This window comes from Vulpes vulpes, chromosome 15 (genome assembly GCF_048418805.1).
Source record: "Vulpes vulpes isolate BD-2025 chromosome 15, VulVul3, whole genome shotgun sequence".
Taxonomy (NCBI): domain Eukaryota; kingdom Metazoa; phylum Chordata; class Mammalia; order Carnivora; family Canidae; genus Vulpes; species Vulpes vulpes.
The window spans coordinates 67002718-67024300 of NC_132794.1; the positions used below are offsets into that span (position 1 = coordinate 67002718).

Below are 21583 nucleotides of genomic sequence, written 5' to 3' on the forward strand. Positions count from 1 at the left end.
TAAATGGCCATAGCTGAGTAGGATATAGTCTGATAACTTTAGGAAAGGCTGCCAAGTGAGATGTGGAATGTGTATTCAAAAGCAGTAAGAGGAAAAGTGGGGGGCCCAGTGGGAAGCTATTGCAGTAATTTGAGCAGGAATGATGGTATTCTGGGGTGTAGGAGACGAGGACAGATTTGAGAGATTCTTAGAAGGTAGTGATCAGGAATTGGTGATTGTCCATTGTGGGAGTGTAGGAGAGGCTCATGTCAAGCATGACTCTTTGCTGTGGCTTTGGCAGTTGGATGGATGTTGGTTCTATTGAGATCGGGAACACAGGAAGGAGGAGCAAGTTTGGGAGGGTGGTGGCAGGGAAGAAGAGATGAGTTGATTTTTGAGTAAGATGAAATTAATATATGCTCGTGAAAGGGCTTGAATACATGATAGACTTGAATAAAGAGCATAGGAGACAGATCTGTAGATCTGGTGGATGCAAGTCCTAAGAGCAGATGAGATCCACCAGGTGAGGGTGTACAGGAGAAGGGGCCAGGAGAGAGCTCACAGGCCATGAGATTAAAGCAAGGATGAGAGCTTGTGGAGGAGACTGAGCCAGGAGTGGGTCAGACAGATTGGGAGAATCTGCTAGAGTGGCCACTGTTGTCCAGGGTGGTGCACACAGATAAGAACGGGAGAAGGAATGCCTGAAGCCCCGTGGCAGGGCTCAGCAGAAGTCAGATGAGGAATACAGTGAGTAATTAGAGGTCTGTCAGTGTAGAGAACTCTTGCAGGAAGGGTGGCTGTGTGGGAGAGGATGAGGCAGTGCAGTAAGCCTGCAGGGCTTGAGGGCGTGTGGCTTTAGGAGTGAATAGTTAAAGAAGAATGCTCCTCATGTGCTTCATTCTTGTCATGCTTACTGCTCTGTTACATATCTTTTTCTTTTTAATACTTGGAAAGCTCCTTTAAATAGTCCCAAAGTTGCAGAAATGCTGGAAGTACAGCACAAAGAATGGTCCCTCGAACCATCCGATTGGAAGTTGCTGACCTAATGCACCATCACTTCCAATTATTTTTACTGTAAAAGGACATCTTTGAACCTGACCATAGTACAATCATTAAAATTGCTACCATGTAATCTTGGGCACCCTTCACTTTTCCCAAACATCCCTTGCACATTCCTTATAGCTGGAGGATCACATTCAGAATCATTTGCTGCAGTTACTTGTCTCACGTCTTTTGTCTTCATTAGTCAGGACAGTCAATGAGTCTTTTCTTGGTTTTCATGACCTAGATCCTTTTGAAGATGAAAGACCAGTTATTTTGTAGTGTATCCCTACATTTGGGTTGTGTCTTGACTCATGATTAAATTCATGTTTTACCTCCTTGGCAAGAGAATCATAACAATGAGGCTGTATGGTTTTTGCATCCTCTCATGTGTGCAATCTAGATGTGTCTCATGATTGATTAGGATCACATCACCCTATGATCACATCACCCCATGATTCAGGTGCTGTTGGCCAGGTTTCCTCTCTGAAGAGGTTTTATCCCCCCTGTTTTCAGGAGATACTTTGGAACTAACAATGTAGCTTTCTCATTCCTTATCTAACTTTGATTTTATTTATGCATGGATTTATATTGGTATGGGCTCATGTTTTCATATTGCATTCATCAAGTCATGACTATCATTTTGGTGTTTAAATTGTTCTTGGTTTAGCCAGTAGGAGTCCCCTCAAACTGGTTTCTGTGTCCTTCTGACCCATCCACATCATTCTTTGGGCAATTCTGGACTTAATAGGAGGTGCCACACTTATCTTTCCTCATCCCTGTATTCAGGCCTTTCCTGATGGAGCCTGAGTAGTTTTTATTAGAGAAGGGTACTTTGAAGCCAAGATCTAGGCTCTGTGTTCCTTGATACTGGGATATCCTCAATCCCAGGCCACCTCAGTGGTTAGAGCTATAAAATGCATTAGGTTCTTGTTATTCACAGTAATTATGTCCTATGGTGTCTCATGGATCCCTGAATTAGTGAGCATGGAGCCATTGCTCCTAGGGGAAATACAGGCTTGCCAACCTCTGGTCACAATATTACCTTGTTTTAGATGTGTTTCTTTCTTTCTTTCTTTCTTTCTTTTCTTTCTTTTCTTTCTTTTCTTTCTTTTCTTTCTTTTCTTTCTTTTCTTTCTTTTCTTTCTTTTCTTTCTTTTCTTTCTTTTCTTTCTTTCTAGATTTATTTATTCATGATAGAAAAAGAGGGGGGGGGGGACACAGGCAGAGGGAGAAGCAGGCTCCATGTCGGGAGCCCGACGTGGGACTTGATCCCGGGACTCCAGGATTGTGCCCTGGGCTGAAGGCAGGCGCCAAACCGCTGAGCCACCCGGGGATCCCCAGATGTGTTTCCTTTTAAAGATACCATATTTAGTATATATTGGTGATTCACTAACATTGAACTCAGTGGTCAACAGCACCTAGGCCTGAATGAAGCTTATCTAACATACACATTTTTTCCAGAAGGCACATCATAGCCTCTCTGGGTTTAGGAACACTACAGACGGTGCTCCACTATATTTGGGCCATTTTAAACAGCTAAGTCATCAACAAGACTGCAAAAGTCATGACATTAAATACACTGCAAAAAAAGGATATTTGTTAGGCTGACAGCCGAAATGGCAATAATGTCCTCTTGTTAGACCTCAGCTGGAACTTGTACACAAGATGACTTCATTTTTGCTACTTTCTTGTGTCCACAAATAACCAGGAGAGTGCTGTTGGGATTACAAATAGACTTTAGCAAGTAGGTGAATTTGCAGATACAGAATCTGCACATAATGAGGATTCACTGTGTACCTGTCTTTGCATGCATGTGTTACCACTAACCACACACAGCTGTGTCTCTGTGTCTGTCTGCATGTTTGTCTTGAAAACCATGAATTCACGCCAATACTTGAAATTCCAGTATAACTCCATGGGTTCCCTTGAAGTTTTTCTCTGTTCTAGGCCACCATGGAACCCCCATCCCCACACCCCCACAAACTCCTTTGCTGCCACCTATCTTATTCTTTCCCACATAATGACTTTAAAGCTGATTTCTTCTGGACAGGAAGGCTGGGAGCAAGAAGGGGAGTGGATGTAATTATATCTTACTATTCCATTTATAGTCTACATGCCAATTTAAGGTAGGCTGATATTAAAATATTTATGAGGCCTCCTTTTCATCTTCTAAGAAATAATGCAAATAACAGCAAATTTGGGGGAAAATTATTTTAAAGCTAATGAGTGGTGAAAGAACCCAAAACTGACTTTATGTATTGACTTAAAGCAGTGCCATCTCCTCTGGTGCAGATAAACACCTCTTGACATTCTAGGCTCAGGTATGAATGGTGGAGGTAGCTACTCCAGAGCTTCAGTAGTATGTCCTGCCTGAGAGATCCACTCTCTAAAGCCACTTGGAGGTGTCTGCCTCCCTCAAAAGACCATGAGTCCCTGGAGGGCAGGGACCGTATGTGAGTTATTACTGTGTCACTAAAGCATGGCATACAAAATGACTGGTATATGTTGGTGACATTGTTTGACTATATCCTGCCAAATGGTTGCCCAGTCTTTGAAGGCCTCTCCTTGTCTTACAATGTTCTTGATTCTTTCCCTTGAGTTTTTCTTGAAGCTCATCTCCCTCCTCCCTGTGGGAGCCTTCCAGGCTCTCACTAACCACAGAGGGATCATTCTTGAAAGAGCATCTGAAGAGTTGGTAGAGTTTTTGTAATTTAGTACCTAGCATCAACTTTGGAGCTGAATAAAGTGGCTTTGGATTTCCAGCTATACCACTTTCTGGCTGCATGGTCAGGAGCAATTCTTGGACCTTATCCCAGTTTAATAATCTGTGAAATGGAAATAAGCAATGCCTATCTCACATGATTTGGGGAGGATTAAATGAGTCAGTGTTTTGAAAGAACTTAGCACAGGGGCTGTACTTAGTCAATGTTAGCAAAGATGTTGATGGTGGATCATTATTGTTCTGGTACTGGGTATGTCATCATCTTTTCTGGAGTATAGGCCTTTTCTCCAGCTTGGTGATGAACTCCTCGTTGGGTTAGCAATCTGGTCTCCTACTTAGTGCATATATCTAACCATCCCCCCCCCCCACCCGTGTGTCACCTACTCCCCTCCAATCTAGCACAGTGCTATGCACCTGGTAGGCTGTAGCTAACTTTTGATTGGTCATTGAACAATCCTTCATGCTCAAAGCTCTCTACCTGACCTAGTCTTGCTAGTAGAGCAATTTGCTTCCCTTTTATCAGAGTGCTGGGAGATGCTGATTATTTTTTCCAACCTTTTTTCTTTTTTTTTGATTAAGAATCAATACTCTGTATGATGTGGTCAATGTCATGGTCTGCTGCTGGCAAGAAGTGGTGTTTTCCAGGCTTTCTTTTTAACATGAGGGCTGTCTTCATCCCTTTTGGACTCTCAGGCTCTATTTACACAAAGAAGTGGCTGCACAATTACTGTCTGTTTTTACCCTTGAGAAACGATGGCAACCAATGCCAAGAAGTTCTTAACCAGGTCAGCAGTGTGTTGTGTTTTATCTTCCAGCCCTGGGTCTTTATGGCAAATCTGGATTGGGTTTTGTAAAACTGCAGCAGCCTGAGATGTAGTGGGCAATGAATCTCCCTGCTCCTGAGACTTTACCCCCCTCCTTTCCACCGGAAAAAGCACTTTGTTAAAAATAAGTATGCTCTTTGAAACGTCTTCTCGCTCTTTAGGACAGACTTACACACTTAATAGGTGGTATCTACTGGGTTGATTTTTTTTTTTTATCAATATCTATTCTGTCTTGCTGGGATGATTTTCTATTATGTAGAAATGTCGGTAGAGGAAGGAGCCAGCATCTGCTTTGACTGTTTAGCTGAAAATGATATTGTAAGGCTTATTACCCACTTTCCTTCTTGAAGATTTGAAATCTATTGTCTGAGGTAGAACTGGAAAGAAATGTATAGCTTTGGAAGAGAAATGACCAGTATTCAGGACTGTGTAGATGGTAGCAGGGAATACAGATAATAGTAAAGAGCCAAAGCTCAGGGCTCAGATTTCTGAGTTTATGTCCTGCCTCTGCCAATTCATTAGTTCTATTCTGGGTAATGAATTTGTTCTCTCTTTCCCTCAGTTTATTCACATATAAAATGGATTTGATGGTTTTATTTTAGTACTTCATAAGGTTGTTGTAGGATAATTATATGATGAAACACATACAATGAAGAATATGATAATAAATGTATATCATTGTTCCTATCAACTTACTTTGGTGCTTTTCCTTATGGTCTGTGCTACAAGGAAAGGGCAGAAATTAAAATTTCACCTTCATGAATATTTATAATGGTCAACTTATGCTCCAGTTCTTTTAAAGTAAGGAAAGCCGTGTATAGCAAGTGTGGCATAGACAAGGGGTCCTGTGTCCTACAAAACTACTTGGAGCTGACATGGAATTCACACATTCCTGGCAGGAATGTAAAATGGTACAATCTACTGGGAAAAGGGGTGAGCAGTTTTTTCTGTTATTCATGTCCTGTACTCAGATTTTAAAAATCTCTTAATTCATGACTTTCATCATAAATGTGATGGTATGAGGTGTGATATAACTTAATTGCTTTTCAGAGGAACAATTTGCCCAGCACCACTTTTGAAGAAACTTAACGCCTATTTTATGTCCCAGATATTCAACCCTTGATATTTACCCAAGAGAAATGTAAGCTATGTCCTTATAAAAGACTGGTATGCAGATTTCAAAGGCAAGACATTGGGCACATGCACCTGTTACTATGAGCTTTATTGATAATAGTCCCAAATTGGAAACCTCAAATGTTCATCTACATGTGACAGGATCAGTAAATTGTGCTATATCCCTTCAAGGAAATATGATTCCATGATAAAAAGAAATGAACTATTGACATGGATGGCTGAAAATAATGACGCTGTGTGAATAAAGCCAGACCAAAAAAGTACATGCTACATTCATGTAAGATCCTAGTTACTGCAAGCTAATATATGATGAGAGAAAACAGATTCCTAGTTGCCGGAGTATAGCAGAAAGGGACAGTTGGGACTGAGGGCTTACCAGGGGGGTACAGGAAAACTTTGTAAAAGTTATGGGTATGTTCATTATCTTGATAGTCCCGATCATCTCATAAGTGTATACCTGCATAAAAATTCATATCCTTTAAATATGTATGTTTTATTGCCAATAATGCTTTAATAAAAATGTTTTTAAGAATTGGGCCTAATATATGGAATAACCAATACATTTGCTCAGCTCCCATAGCATGACATTTATTGGCTAGCTTAAAGAACATTTGCTAAATTGGGGCATGTGGCTGGCTCAGTTGGTGGAGCATGTGACTCTTGATCTCAGGGTGTTGAGTTTGAGCCCCATGTTGGGTGTGAAAAGTAAAAAAAAAAAAAGGGGGGGGGGAATGCCTGGTTTAGCTGGTTAAGCATCTGACTCTTGATTTTGATTTTAGCTCAGGTCATGATCTCAGGGTCATAAGATTAAGCCCCAAGTCAGGCTCTATGCTTGGGCAGGGAGCCTCCTTGACATTTTCCCTTTCTCTCTGCCCTCTTTGTTTTCTCTCTCTACAAAAACAAAATAAAACAAACAAACAAAAACCAAACAAAACAAAACAGAGGTTTAAAAAAAGATCATTTGCTAAATTGTTCATAAGCTGTTTTGTTTTCTTTTGGAATTTATAGTGCTTTATTAGAATTTTTTGGAACAATATGCCAAAAAATTTGAATTGATAATTTTGCTGTCTTTTGATAAAATCCCCTGTGCCAGGTAAAAACATTTGCATTACTGCATTGACCTTATAATTAGTCATTACAACATCTAAATGTTGTAAAATTTCTGCACAGGCTTTTGGTTTTGCTGCTTAGAATTCTAAAATAGCTTCTCTTTCTGGCTTTTTTTTTTTCCCCTCTTCTCTCCACCCCCACCCTATCACCTTGCTCTTCAAATTGAAGAACATTTCCTCCTCCAATGTACAAAGGGATGCAAAGGAAACCACCTTATTTACTTCATATGACCAGACTTAAAATTTAGCTTGTCAAAATTAGTTTAATTACACTTGTAATTAAGTTGGCAAAAGTCTGTTGTTAAAGGTGAGGATCATAAAATGTTTTAACGTTTAAATGTGGTTTTAAAAAAATACGTGTCCTTTTTTTTTTTTTTAAGGTTTTATTTATTTATGAGAGACACAGAGAAAGAGGCAGAGACCTAGGCAGAGAGAGAAGTGCAGGGAGCCCGAAGTGGGACTCCATCCTGGGACTCCAGGATCACACACTGAGCCACAGGCAGATGCTCAACTACTGAGCCACCCAGGCCTCCCACAAATACATGTCTTTAAGAAACTTCTCGGGACACTTGGGTGGCTCAGCAGTTGAGTGTCTGCCTTTGGCTCAGGGCGTGATCCCGGGTTCAGGGATTGAGTCCCACATCGGGCTCCCTGCAAGGAGCCTGCTTTTCCCTCTATGTCTCTGTCTCTCTGTCTGTCTCTGTCTCTGTCTCTCTCTTTCTCTCTCTCAAATAAATAAATAAATAAAATCTTAAAAACAAAACTTTTCTGATATGTGTATAACTGGAGTTCTGTAGCATCTTTCCATCATGAGCCACTCCCACACTATGGAGTTCATCATCTACAATTTGGGATTCTTTTTTATTTTGTTATTGGAGAATGATTGACCTACAATGTTAGTTTCAAGTGTAGAGCATATTATGTCTATCTCCTAATTCGCTTTATTTATTTTGCCCATCCCCAAACTCACTTCCCCTCTGGCTGTCATTAGTTTGTTGGTCTCTGTATTTAAGTCTGTTGGATTTTTTGCCGCCTTGTCTTTGTTTTTAGATTCCACATGTAAATGAAGTCAGTCCTGTGGTATTTGTCTATGACTTACTTCACTTAGCATAATAATCCTGTAGGTCCATCCATGTTGTATATGGCAAGATTTCTTTGTTTTGGCTGAGTAATATTCTTTGTGTCTGTGTGTGTGTGTGTGTGTGTGTGTATATGGATTCTTTTTTTAAAAAAGTGAGAATTGTTAAAGATGTAAGAAGAGTATAGATTGCTTTTGTATTTGAGAACATTCTCTCAATTTGTTGAGAATTGTCTGGCGCTCGCCTCCTCTGGCAGCATTGGTCTTTTTTAGCAATTCACCAAACATTTTACTGAATTTTTATTCAAACAGCAATTCTTTCCTTTAGTGCTCATATTTCATTGGTCCATATCATATTTAGATTATAAATATATAATAAAAATGGCTTGAACATATTTAAGAACATTCTGTATAGGCCTACCCCTCAATGATAGATAAAGCATACCCCTCTTAGAGCTGCTTTAATTTGGCATGTTTTTTATTTTTATTTTTATTTTTTTAAAATTTTTATTTATTTATGACAGTCACACAGAGAGAGAGAGAGAGAAGCAGAGACACAGGCAGAGGGAGAAGCAGGCTCCATGCACCGGGAGCCCGACGTGGGATTCGATCCCGGATCTCCAGGATCGCGCCCTGAGCCAAAGGCAGGCGCTAAACCGCTGCGCCACCCAGGGATCCCTTGGCATGTTTTTTAAATTGACCAGGAGACACATACATATGATAGCAAACTGTAGATCACTTCTAAAGCCAGAATTTGAAGACAGTAAAATTCTATAACATTTCGGTGGATTTTCTTTCAGTTTCTTATGTATATGTGCATCTTTGTATGCAGCTTATTACATTATTTTGTTTAGTTCCTGAAATCAGTGATGAATGTCCTCAAAAATAAATACTTGTCTTATCTCTATTTCATTTCAGTAGACTCCTAGAAATGAAAGTATCAGTTTAAACAGTGTGACCATATTGAAAACCCTTAAAGAAGCTCGTCATACTGACTGCCAAAACAAAACAAAACAAATATATATATATACCTCCTATGGAAGGAAATGTGTATTTCACTGTTTCTTTCCAAAATGATGAGTGTTCATATCCTGGCTAACATGGTAGAGAATATTTTGTTTGGATGTATATTTTGAAGCTATTATTGAAGATGAATCCCCCCGCTTTATTTTCTTGCCACTTGTGGTCTTCTGTGAAAAATCTGTCAGTGTTCTTTAACCGTTTTATATTAGGATATTTCATTTTCTGAGCTTTTTAAAGTCTCTAGCCAATATCTCTCTGGTAGATAGTAACTTTTTGTCAAGCTATAGATATGTTTTCAAAGTTCATTGTCTCTCTTTGTACTTAGCAATGTTTTTACTTTTTATATTGTATAAAATAATTTTGTGATTTCTTCTCTTGCATTATTTTTAATTTTTAGACCTTTCCTAGTCTGACTCAGGTAAATGATGTAAATCTTACTGTTTTATGCTTTTATTTTTGAAAATACAGCTCTCAATTCATATAAATCTTTATTGCAGTGTAAAATATGAAGCATGACTTAACTTTTTTTTCCAGATCAATTTGCCCAGTACCACTTTTTGATGATCCTTATTTCTTAATAGGGTTCTGATGAAGGTTTTTTTCACCTAGGAACATAGTATATGCAGTAGATATTGTGTCTGTTTTATTTATCTATTTGTCTTATATCAGCACAAGAATGTAGTCAATTTATGTTTTTATTTTATTTTTTGAGGATGTAATAATTTTAGCTTTATTGTTGGTATTACTATTGGGTGACCAAGGTAACATTTTTTTGCAACATTTTTGTTACTATTTTCAGTACAGTTTCTTTGGAAGTAACTATTTCTAGATAGGTAGTAGCCCAGACTTTGGGTGATTTGTAGTTTTTTCCCACATTTTCATCTCCCTGGGTAATATCACTGGGAATCTTGTGTAAGTTTGAGGGCCTTTGCTGTCCCATCTCCCACCTGAACTTCTGTCGATTATGTTTTTAACATCCTTAAACTCAACCTTTACTCAAAAAGATGCTTTTTGCTATTGCTCTTTGGTCTAGCCTGAGTTGCCTCATTAATCTTATTTTCATAGAAAGCACTTGATGAATAATAATTACTTTGTCAGAAGACAGTGTTGAGATTGCAGGTTCCTCTGGCCTTGTGTGGTCATTGCCATCTGGACTAGTTGTGGCAGAGTAGAATTGTCACTCAACTGGGTGTCTTCACATGGTATTTGTAACTTCTCAGAAAAGGAGACTTGACCATGTAGTACACTATATGCCTGTAAAATGTCTCTGTCGAGGTGCAGAGTTGAAAGTAAGGCTTCATGAAGCTCTGATTGTTTAGACTATCGATTTATAAATCACATTGCACAGGTATTATCAGGAGCGGGGTCAGCTGCTTTCTTTCCAGACTGTCAGCGTCATGCATTTGGAGAAAATTGTACAGCAGCTGAAATATGTCAGAGTAGAAGGCAGAAGTTAGCCGGGCCAAGTGCTTTTGCCACCTCTGTGTTATGGGTGAGATTGGAGGATCTGCCTGAAGGTGACTCCAGTAACTTGCAGCCCATCCTTGGCATGTTCTCCCTCTGGAACCATCCCCTGAATTCCTTTTGGGGATCACTTCCAGGTTTTGACTTCTCAGTCTACCCTCCCCAATAGTTAAATGATACAGAACACTTCACCTCCCTAATCCATTATGTAGAGGTACCCACTTATCATTGACTTCACGTTTATAGAGAGCTGATGGAATGCTTGAAGAAAGAAGAAATAGAACTATACCACAAGCAGGGAGATGCACTGGCTTCTCTCCCCTTCGTCATGCCTCTGCGAGCAGCCCTGTGTGGGCTGTCACACCTGGATCAGAGAGGCCGCCTGCCATAGCCACAGCCCTGGCTGCCACGTGGCACCTCTGACTGTTGAACTGCCTGCCTGTTTGAAGTGTCTGTCACACTGAGCGGCTCTCCATTGGGGTTTCCTTTCATTTTAGTTTGCTAGAACTTGGAAATCAAATGCGTGGGGGGAGTGGAGTAGATTTTAGTGCTGAAGATATAAAGGAAGAAACTGATTCCTTCTATTTAGAGGAAGCATTTCCATACGACACTAGGAACAGAGTTGGTAGTCTTACGGATAAAAAGTCTTCTCTGAAAAGGCAGGAGAAACTTTGAGGAGGTCAGCTAATCCAGGCTGATTGTCTCCAATGATTTTTCAGATAGGCATCTCCCTCTTCAGTAACAACAAAATGGATCATAGTTGCCCAATACCTTGAGAAACATTTTTGCAGACTTATATTTAACTTGAAACTTAACTTGAAAGATTCCTCTCCACATTTTGTTTAGATATTCTGACTTACATCCAACCTCACGGACTACTTTCTGGTACAAGATTTGAAAAATGCTTACAGTTCATTCATTTCCCACTCCCTAGCCTTCCCCACTGCCCCCATGGCCTAAAGACAGGCCCGTGGACACGGGCACCTTTTCCTGTGAGTTTTTGATGGAGACCGTGGATCCCCAACATTGAGAGAAGACTCAGTAGGAGCCTCCTGTTCAGAGGGCTGGGATGTGACCTTTGTGAACTGGTTGTGTGTTACAGTGCTGTGTATGCATACTGAGGGGCAGGGTTCTCATGGGGGCAGAAACTTCCCCTGAAGTCTAGGGTGCTGGTGCTGCTTGTGTTGAGGGGGTTTGAGTCTCCACCTGCCACTGAAGGAACAGCAGAGTGCAGTGAGCTGGGTGAGTGAGACATTGAGTTCCCTTCTTGCAAACACTGTAACGATCAAGGTGGTGGTTGGTTAAGCCCAGAGAACTTGCAGATGTGAAAGGGTTTTCTGAAGCTTTTTGGTTGATTATTCTCCTGATGTGTTTAGTTTTCAGAGTGAAACATCATGCTGAAGACACTGAAAACCTTTCCCAGCTTTTTATGTGTAGAGAAGGAAGGTTTCAGTTAGAAAATGTGCATGAAAATGGCTTCCCTGGACTTGCTTTGAAATCTGTGAGTTAAACCCTCAGCATATAAACTAGTTGACAGTATTAAACAGTTGAACTTTTAATTTTTGCAGAAGAACCCAGAAAAGCAAATGAGCTGTGGCTTATACTATGACCTGCTCCCTGTTCTCAGTTTGGATTGTAATGTTGCCTGAATGCTGAAATGTTTGATTTTTAAACTGCGCAGCATAGCAACGAGTCTAGGTAAACATGTAGTATGTGTTGCCAGTGAATATTCATTGGGTTAAAGGTGTGAGGAGGGAGGCGGTGCTGTGTGTTTTTCCTGATAAATATAATTTAATTTCCATATTTGGCTCCAGCAACACACCTCTGTTACGTTAGAGAAGAGTGAGAGAGAAATGGACACCGCTGGTGTTGCTTTACTCATAGTTGTGGCTTTTCTTAGCTCATCCTTGGTTTTCTTAAGATGAGGTCACTCACATGCCACACTATTCATTTATCATGGATATGTATATAATATTTTGTATTTTCATATTTCTGCCAAAAGTATTTTTATATCAAAATGGGAGTTGTCCTAAGACTTCAACTTGACTGTTCATTAATTACTGTAGTGGGTTGAATAGTGTCCCCTCCAAATTCATATCTACCTGAAAACACAAACTGTAACCTTAATGGCAAACAGTCTTTGTAGATAGAGTTACTTAAGGTTGGAGATGAGGTCATACTCGATTAATCCAGTGATTGGTGTCCTTATAAAAAGAGGCAGGACACAGAAGAATGCCACATGAAGATAGCTCAGAGACAAGGAGTGGTTCTCCTTAGAGTCTTCAGGACACCCCCACCCGACCCCAGCAGCTCTTGATTCCAGATCTAGCTTCTGTAGTTATGGAAGAATAAACTATTGTTTTAAAATACACATTAAGTGGTAATTTTTTTTTTTATGGCAGCTCTAGGGAACTAATACAGCAACCAATGCAGAATGACCGAGACTGAAGACCCTACCACTTAGCTTTTAGCTAAAGGTGCTCTGATTTGAGCAAGGTTTTAAACTACAGTGTGTATAATCAAGGCAGGAAAATTTTCCATATGCTAGAAGCTCGTTTGGTGTACCTTCCATTTTCATGTGGTCAACATAGCGTAAAAGGTAATTTCCTGGAATCTCTGTTAAAGGAACTTCCATGGTCTTTGTTAATCATGACCTTTGAAATTTGTGGGGAGGGATGCCTGTTACCAGTGTTCTATCAAAATGAATTTTCAGTTCCTTAAACCTGCTTCATGGAGCACCGTAGGATTTCAGGAATTGATTGGGTCTCTATAAAGTACTGATTTATTCACATGATCAGTGCTTGAGGACTCTGGTTAGAGGGTCAACAAATTGCAAACCCTGCGAAAGGTGCAGGTTGATGCTGTGGAGTGATGTCCTTTTTGAGTCTTCAGTGAGAAAGACAACATCTGAGGCACAGTTTGCTGCCCCACTCTAGTAGGCGAGGAAAAAGGAAAGTCAATACGCAGTTACTGAGAGCAAGGGTAACAGTGTCTTTAAAAGAAGAAAGGACTCATCTGGTCAGTAGAGATAAAAATGCGGTATCTTGCTGACACTGATTCAACCACCCTGTATACCCCCAGCCCCATATTCTCAAATGTATTTTGGAAGCTTAAATTGTCATAGGTTAGGTGCTCCTGCTGTGAAACTCAGCTACGCAGCTGCTGTATGTTCACCTGAAGTGGTTGTGGAGGTACTTAAATAATGGCAAAGTGTTAGTGAGATGATGCAGTCTTGTACTTCAACATGATCTACTTTGGTTGCATTCATTGGGACAATAGCCTTCTTATTTTCTGTGAAGATCACCCTGACCGCAGAGGAATTGGCTCAATATGACAAAACCTCATGCTTCCATTATTAGGTGTTCGAAAGGAATGACTACATCTGGAAATTTCAGCACATAAAATTTCTAGCTAATTCTATAAGGCAGCCTCTCACCAATGAGAGTCAGAATGTAAAGCCAGTTTGGAATGGAGAATTGCTCTCTGCTTAGTTTCAGATAGCATGTATGCACGTTCAGGAAAAGCTTACTGTTGTCCAGAAGAAAACTTCCTCTGTCATCCTTCCTAGGAGGCACCACATATGAGCCAGGCTTTTCTTGGTCTGTTTGGGGTAACCTCTGGAGTGTTAATGTCCTTCCTCTGCTCCCCTCTGTCCTTTAGATGTAAACCCTACCAGGCATTAGTGACTTTATTTAATCTAGTATCCTGGGTGTTCCCGTGATTTGGAGGTATTAGTATTCTGAATTCAGAAATGATGATTAGTCTTAATTTGGAAACAGAATCAGAAAGTTAAAAAAAATTGCTTCAGCTTATACAATTAAAATGAATAAGGACTTATTAAGAAGCACAGAAGGAAAGAAATAGAAGAGTGTGTGAGTGAATGTGTGTGTGTGTGTGTGTGTGTGTGTGTCTGTGTCTGTAAATATAGGGGAATTTTTCTCTGACGGTTTCTGATTTCAGCCATTGGCAACTTTTAGAGGACTCTTCTAGGTCCAGAGGGATTGGGGTTAGGAGATAGCTAGCAGCCAGTCTCCGTTCAGTCTGGCCTGTCAGGATGAGGGCTGAAGAGTGATATGTTTTTCCTTATCTGTTAAACAGGTGCACCTTCATATGCACAAAGGGAATGCAGAGAAAGTCATGGCTCCTCTATAATTCTGAAAAGAATTATATTCTTTTCAGCAATATAATTAATAAAAAACACAGATTGAATAGTGTAAAATTAGGTAATTTGTTTACTCAAGAATTTTATGTATCTTGTTCTTAAAGTGCAGACAAGTAGTGTTTTGTAATCCCCATCTAACACATACACTCACTGAGTTGTCTTATTTAATATATACATTGATTTTTTTTCTGCGTGCGTCAGTGATAAAAGAGACAAAAGCTTCCTTAGTTCTGCACTGTATCATGACTAATCTAACTTTATCTTAATAAAACGAGATGTAGTTTGGGTTTCTCTTGGGCCAGTTCTGTATCCTTAATAACCCCATAAGCTGTCCACATAGCATCCATCACTGCCCAGACCAATTGCTGGGAGGCCTTCGATGTTGCCCATTGCCTCTGTGTACCCTGCACAGCTGGCCCTGAGTGCCAGCAAGCCTTTTTCCAGCTGACAGGGCTAATCAGGATGATCAATATGTCCTTACCTCCTCATGGCACAATCACTAAGTGGATTTGCTTTACTTAGTATCCATATGGAGTGACTGTTTGAATGGGCATTGGAGATTTTAACTGAGCCCTCTGCTGATAAACCCATGCCAGGATGGGAAAGAATGAAACATTACCATGCCAATGGAAGCACAGCTCTTGGAGACAGAGTATCCCAAATCAGGTGAGTGTAGGTAAATAGTACAGCACTGTAGAATGTTTTCCAGAGAGTTTTTCATGACTACAGATGAAGGGGGCTATTGGTTTGAACACATGGGGAAAATAATTTGTTTTCATTGAAAATCTCATAGCTTGTAAACCCAAAGAAAGCCTCTCTTCCATGGTTCACCCAGTGATTGACTAGTCCCATTTACCAAAACCAAGTGTAAATTTGTAAATGAGTTTTTGCTGGCTGTGTTGTTTTAAGAAAATGGTTGTAGTCCACTCTGTGGTTCATACATGAAATACTAGATGTGGAATGTAAATGTATCTTAAGTGTAACTCATAGCCAATCCACACCAATACCGTTAAGTTTAGACCGTTAGCTGTGAGGTTACTGCTAATACTGATGTGGAAAAAAAATTCAGAATACATTTTCTTCTAGTCCTTTGTTGCTTAAAAAGTTGACTGTCATCATTAGGTAGCTTTTCATTAGATTCAGAACCTTTAGTTTTTGCTTTTGAGTTCATATGTTTCATTTGGGGGTGAGGAGATAGCTGGTAAGAGAGTAAAATAGGGAAGGGAAATATGGACTCTAATTTTTGGAAGTACTGTTGATTTGTCATTTCCTCAAAGAGTTGACCCATCAAGTTCATTGCTAATGTTAGATCCGCCCATCTTTATTGGGGATATTATTATAATTTTCCTGTCAACTGTATAATGGCTGAGATTCTGGATTTCCACTGTTGCCCTAATCACAGCAGCGAGTAAGGAATATGATATCTCAACAGGAGCCTGAGGATATATCTTAAGGGCCCTACTCCAAGTGGTTTTATAATAGAACTACATGAGAATTTTGTATTCTACTTGGATATAATATATTGGTGTTGGTTTTATTTTTTTTTTAATTTTTTATTTATTTATGATAGTCACAGAGAGAGAGAGAGAGAGGCAGAGGGAGAAGCAGGCTCCATGCACCGGGAGCCTGACGTGGGATTCGATCCCGGGTCTCCACGATCGCGCCCTGGGCCAAAGGCAGGCGCCAAACCGCTGCGCCACCCAGGGATCCCCCCTGGTGTTGGTTTTAAATGGCTAGTTTAACCTTCCTTAGATCCAGGAAGATTGACCCTGTTGGGCCTGCAATTTTGTATACTCTTTGCAAAGGGTTTTATGTTTATTTATCTGTTCCCAGATATGAAAAAAGTAGTCTTTGATGGCTTACAATATTACTTCTCTGATGTATTTAAAAGTAACTGTGGCAGGATCCCTGGGTGGCTCAGTGGTTTGGCTCCTGCCTTCGGCCCAGGGTGTGATCCTGGAGTCCGGGGATCGAGCTCCATATTGGGCTCCCTGCATGGAGCCTGCTTCTTCCTCTACCTGTGTCTCTGCTTCTCTCTCTGTGTGTCATTCATAATAAATAAATAAAATCTTAAAAAAAAAGTTACTGTGATGCTATAGGAAGTTTGTTGCTTCTCACCTCATAAAATAAGCTATCTTGAATGAATTGTCCTTTCTGTGCACAGAAGGATGTGGAATGTTTTGGCCTGGGAAGGGCTAGAAGTAGGAAGGTCTCAAATGTGGTAGGCTATGTCAGGGTGCTGTTGTGTTGCTTTGTCTCAGACACTGGTCTCTTGAAAAGCATAAGGTTTTTCTCTTGGGGGGTGGTGAGAGAGGAGATAAAATATCACAGTTAAGAAGGAAGAACAGAAATGGAAGAAATGGGTAAGCTTTGACAGTTTCCCTCTGCTGCTTTGTCAAGCTGTCTTAGAGCACCAGAGTGCTGACAATTCCTCAGCAGTCCTATGTGTAATGTCAAAAGTGTGTGTGCATGGGCAGTTATATACATAAACACGTGATGAGAGGAAAGGCAAGAAGAGGACTGACTTTAAAAAAAAAGTTGGAGACTAGGAATATACCACGTTAATGTGACATGTACTGACCAAATAGGAAAAAAACAAAAACAAAAAACAAAAACCACACAGCACAGCTAAGAAAGATGAAGCCCATTTCAGAGGCTGTTGCCTTGAACTGCTGGAGCAGTGACCAGAAAGTTCCTGGTTCCAATAACACTCCAGATTTCCCCTTTTTTGGCTGCCTAAGGAGGATTATTGTCAGGTTTGGGGAATAATTAGAAAATGCAGGAGTGTGTATTGTCCTTGTGCTGGTCATCAAGGTTGATGTGGGGGTACCAGTGAGGCAATATTGGGAAAACCCATCTGCAGATGTCATTGCTTATATCTTGCAAACCATGTAAAGCCCCTGGGACTTAGCTTTTGACTAGCAGATGTGCTTATTGGCCTTCAGACTGACTCGGGCCCCTGACCTACTTTTCTGGTTACACAGGCCTAAATGAACGTGTTAGGAAAGGAAAGCTTTTCCAAGTTGGAGTCATCCTAATCACAACTGGAACTCTTCAAAGTGCTGACTGTGGTGGCGCCCCTTTCAGTGAGGTATGGCCGGGCTTTGGTGGCTGCCGTGTAAGCTGAGGACTTCTCACTATGAGAGAACTAATTATACATTATTCATCTGTGTAATTGAATTAAAGGTGAAGAGGGCATAGGCTGTGGTTAGGACAAGGACTGGGAGGAAATGCCTTTTGCCATGAGCTGATTTTAGAGGTTTCAGCATCCATTCCATTAGAGTGCAGTGTGCTGGAGAGCCAGGAGGAAGCCAAGCAGCTCCTGGGAGCAGCTAGGCTCCTGTGCCCTGGCAAGGGCAGGGAGAGGACAGGAACTCCCACAGCATATGTTTTAGGGGTGGTTGGGAGGAACTTGGGCTAAAGCTGATGGGCAGGGAGGAATTTTAAATACAGCCACCTGTCTTCTCAAAGCTTAGGACTCTTTCAAATCTAGCCAATCTGGGTTTCCGTGTCACCAGCCTGGCTTTCAGGCTGTGCTCTGCTGAAGTCATTTTGCTGGAAAGATGCAGAGATCCAAGTGTGTGCCAGATGGGAGTGGATGCTGGAGGAAAGATGGTAGGCCACTCATCTATGAATGTACAATAGAGGGAGGCCAAGGACATGGAAGCTATAGGGAGGGTAGACCTGCATCCCCCATGAAATCCATTTACATTTGGTGCTGGACAATGGGCAGATACCACACTTTTTTTTCACAGCCAGAGGGTGAGTTTGAGAGCACATGTTATCCTACAGCCCTTGCCTTCAAATCATTCATTCTCATGGTCTTCAAGCATTTGGAATAATAGTTTATATAAATGTACAAGGGAGGCAATTAGCACATTAAAGACCTTTTAACAGGAGCTGGTCAAGCATTGTGTCAGTTATTCAATACACATAGTTTTTCAGAGTAACAATTCAGTGTAATATCTGATAGAATTGTGTCTTCTGTGGCTTAGGAAAATACAATTAATTTTGTTACTTTTCTCCATTTGAATGGACAATTTAAAAAAAGGGTGCTTAAAGTCCACTTTGCTGGGATGATAATATAGTTTGACATTTACCAACACCTCCCCCATGGAAGTTAACAGTCAAAAGCCTGGGCAGGCCAAAGCACTGTGGACTGCAGTGTGGAAAATACATGAACATAATCACGACTACCCTTTATTATTTTCTTCTCTAATTCTAAAATCTGAGTCCTTTGAGACAACTGAACACAAGTACCTGAGGCCAAAGTCCACTTTCTCCCTGCTACTGGCAAGCTTGACAGCGAGGTTTTGTACCTCCACGTAAGCACTGGATGTTGGCAGGCCATTCTGAGATCACCTTGTCCTTACACAGGAGGAGAGGGAGACTTGGATGATAAATGTCTTGTCCAAGGACACACAGTTCTTAGCGGCCCATGTCCTGCGAAGTCAGATGAGAGCTTTTAGTTGGATCAGGTATCTGTGACTGCTGGCATGAAGTTGGCATAGAGAGGAAACTAAAGATGTCATGAATTGTGTTTGGTACTGAATGGCAGACACATAGGGGAAAGGCTTCAGGAGTGTGGGATTTAGTTTCAGCACAAGGACAAATACCAATGTTTTTCTTCTTGGCAGATACTCAATTTTATTAAAAGTATTTTAAACTCTGCCCTACTAAAATAAGATTGCGGGCTTGTTTTTTGAGGGTTGAAAGGAAGGACTAAGGTGAGTGCTGGTGGTAAAAGAAGCAAAGAATGTCTCATTTTATGAGATGCTTATGCCAGCCACGCCTTTAATACACATGCCTTTTAAAATTTCATTATCACCAAAGGCTAATGCAGTTCTAGTAGTTAGATCATTTTGTTTCTTGGCAAAAGAGAATTCTTAAGGGGATGATCCATCGTCTGGATGTGCAAGAAGAAAGGTTATATGTTAAACTCTCTATATCATTCTGCCCTTTGGTAGGATGCAGTTGTACCCCAGATACTTCAGTTGCTCTCATCATGAGAATTTATAGGTATGCCATTTCTGTCTGGATTTCTCTTTGTCCCTCCTGATAGAGGGAGTTGATGAATTTTGGGAGCCAGCCAAGCAGGGAATTAGGTAAGCAAAGTCTTTATTTCTGCTTTTACCTTTTATTCATAGAATAGTAACGTTTGATAGTTGCAATTATACTTGAGATAAGTGAAGAGGCTTGCCACATACAGAATCATATTGTAAAACATTGATTTTGCTTTTTAGAGGGTAGCAGAAATTGAACTGCTATTGCATCAGAGACCTTATTTTATTATTATTTTTTTAGAGACCTTATTTTAAAAATAGAGCCATACTGAACACATGCAAAGGGTTTTGTCTCTTAGCTATGCCAGAATTACCTCTGTTTATTTGAATTTTAAAAATGGGTTATTTTGCCGTTGCAGTATCACCAAGTACATTAATTTTCTTTGCCTTTTCCAATTTCTCCAATGTTTTATTTATTTATTTTTAAGAAAGCATCTTGTTAAAACTTCCAGAATGAATTATTTTTATTAGGCAGTTTTCGGCTTGCTTATTTGCCCCTCTCAATTCTCTCCATGTAGAGATGGCATCTTTTTCTGTGGCTTATGTCCAGTGAAGCTTGGAAGTATTTAGCATTGGATTTAATCCCATTAAGATTCTGACTGTATTGTGACTTTAGTTTTCAGTAGAGTAAATTACAAAAAGGATGAAATCATACATGAGCTATCAACATGGAAAGTGAGCATTCTTCTTTTCTATATCCTGATGTAGAAGTCAGCATTTCACATTTGTTCCATAATACTAAGTCTCTTTCTACTGAGAAATTTAACAAAGATGCTAATTGATAGTCATTGTTCTATTTAAGTCTCATGTTGCAGATACTTAGTCTTGGTAACAAGGTGAGAACTGCAATTTTTCACCCTTATACTGATAATTCACTGTATACTTCTGGGGTAAGAGGAAAATGATTGTAGTTTTTAAACTATTCACATACCCACTGAGGCATCCTTGGCCTTTGAAAGCCAACACATTGGGGTTTGACTGCATTGTCATTCTGGAGTAGCTTATATAAGTAAAATACCAAGTAGACAATGCTGTTGAAACAGGAACAAAAGTTGAAATAATACTTAGCACATCATGTACAGTAAGCTTTCAATAAGTATTTGCTGAATTAAATGTAATTATTATAAGTATGTACGAATTATTGTAGAGGTCATATGCTGTCTCCAAGTCTGACCTAAAAGATTTTTCTAAGAAAGTTCTGGATATTAAGTAAAGTCTTGCTGTTTATTGTAGTTAAGATCCAGGATTAGAAGAAGGGTTGGATGTTTCTGTGCTCTAAATATGAGGAAAGAGCAAATGGGAAATTGACCTCCCACTCATAAACCCTTGTTCAGTGAGGCTAAGTAGACATTAAGTGACCTGGGTATAAGAGGTGTTTGGTATTTTAGAGCTCTTCAGAGGAGTTTTTATTTGGTAACCTCTTAGAGGGCCAGTCAACTGGTAAGACCAAAGTTCTTATAGAATCAGAGCAGAGTCCTGGGTGTCCTAAGGAGAATTAGTCATAAAATAATCGGATTCCATGGTACCATCTTCTCTCTGGAATTCCATGTCTTGATGACCTGCATGGTTTTCCCCAGACGATCCTGGTTACCTAACTCTAGTATTATGTAACCTTCAGTTTTACATTTTCCAGATTTGATAGTGGACCAAAATTTAGGTAGACTTCATCTAGACTCTACTGCTTCCTTGGTGTCACTAACTGTTTGTGGTCCCTGGATGGCATAAATGAGATAAACATTATATGCCCAGCACATCATGGATGATCAGTACATGGTGTTTCTCTCTCTGTGTGAGATGGTGCTTCTCCTTGACCACATGTGACTCTTGCTGAGATTATACCAATTTTAAGGGCTGGCTTCTTCTTAGAAAAGAACCCTGAACCTGAGCTTCAGGACTGGTGTTACCAGTCATGACTTTTGTTTTTAAAGTTTCCTGGTTTTTTTGGCCTGTCTTCCTATTTTGATATCTACTAGTTTTGTGG

The 21583-nt window shown here is 40.2% G+C and overlaps 1 protein-coding gene across 18 annotated transcripts in view; it reads left to right on the forward strand.

Annotated features, from left to right (window-relative positions):
- The window catches only part of TLN2 (talin 2), a 424341-nt gene that overhangs the window by 184650 nt on the left and 218108 nt on the right, over positions 1-21583 (forward strand). For 6 of the 18 annotated variants that reach the window (XM_072738711.1, XM_072738720.1, XM_072738724.1 and 3 more), the window contains one exon: positions 11754-11878. The exons of 9 other annotated variants lie outside the window; for them this stretch is intronic. The gene's annotated coding sequence lies outside the window, so the exon portion shown is untranslated. Of the gene's footprint in view, positions 1-11753; positions 11879-15061; positions 15206-17523; positions 17631-21583 lie in introns of those variants that run through there. 3 more of the 18 variants (XM_072738718.1, XM_072738714.1, XM_072738721.1) reach the window with 2 other exon arrangements.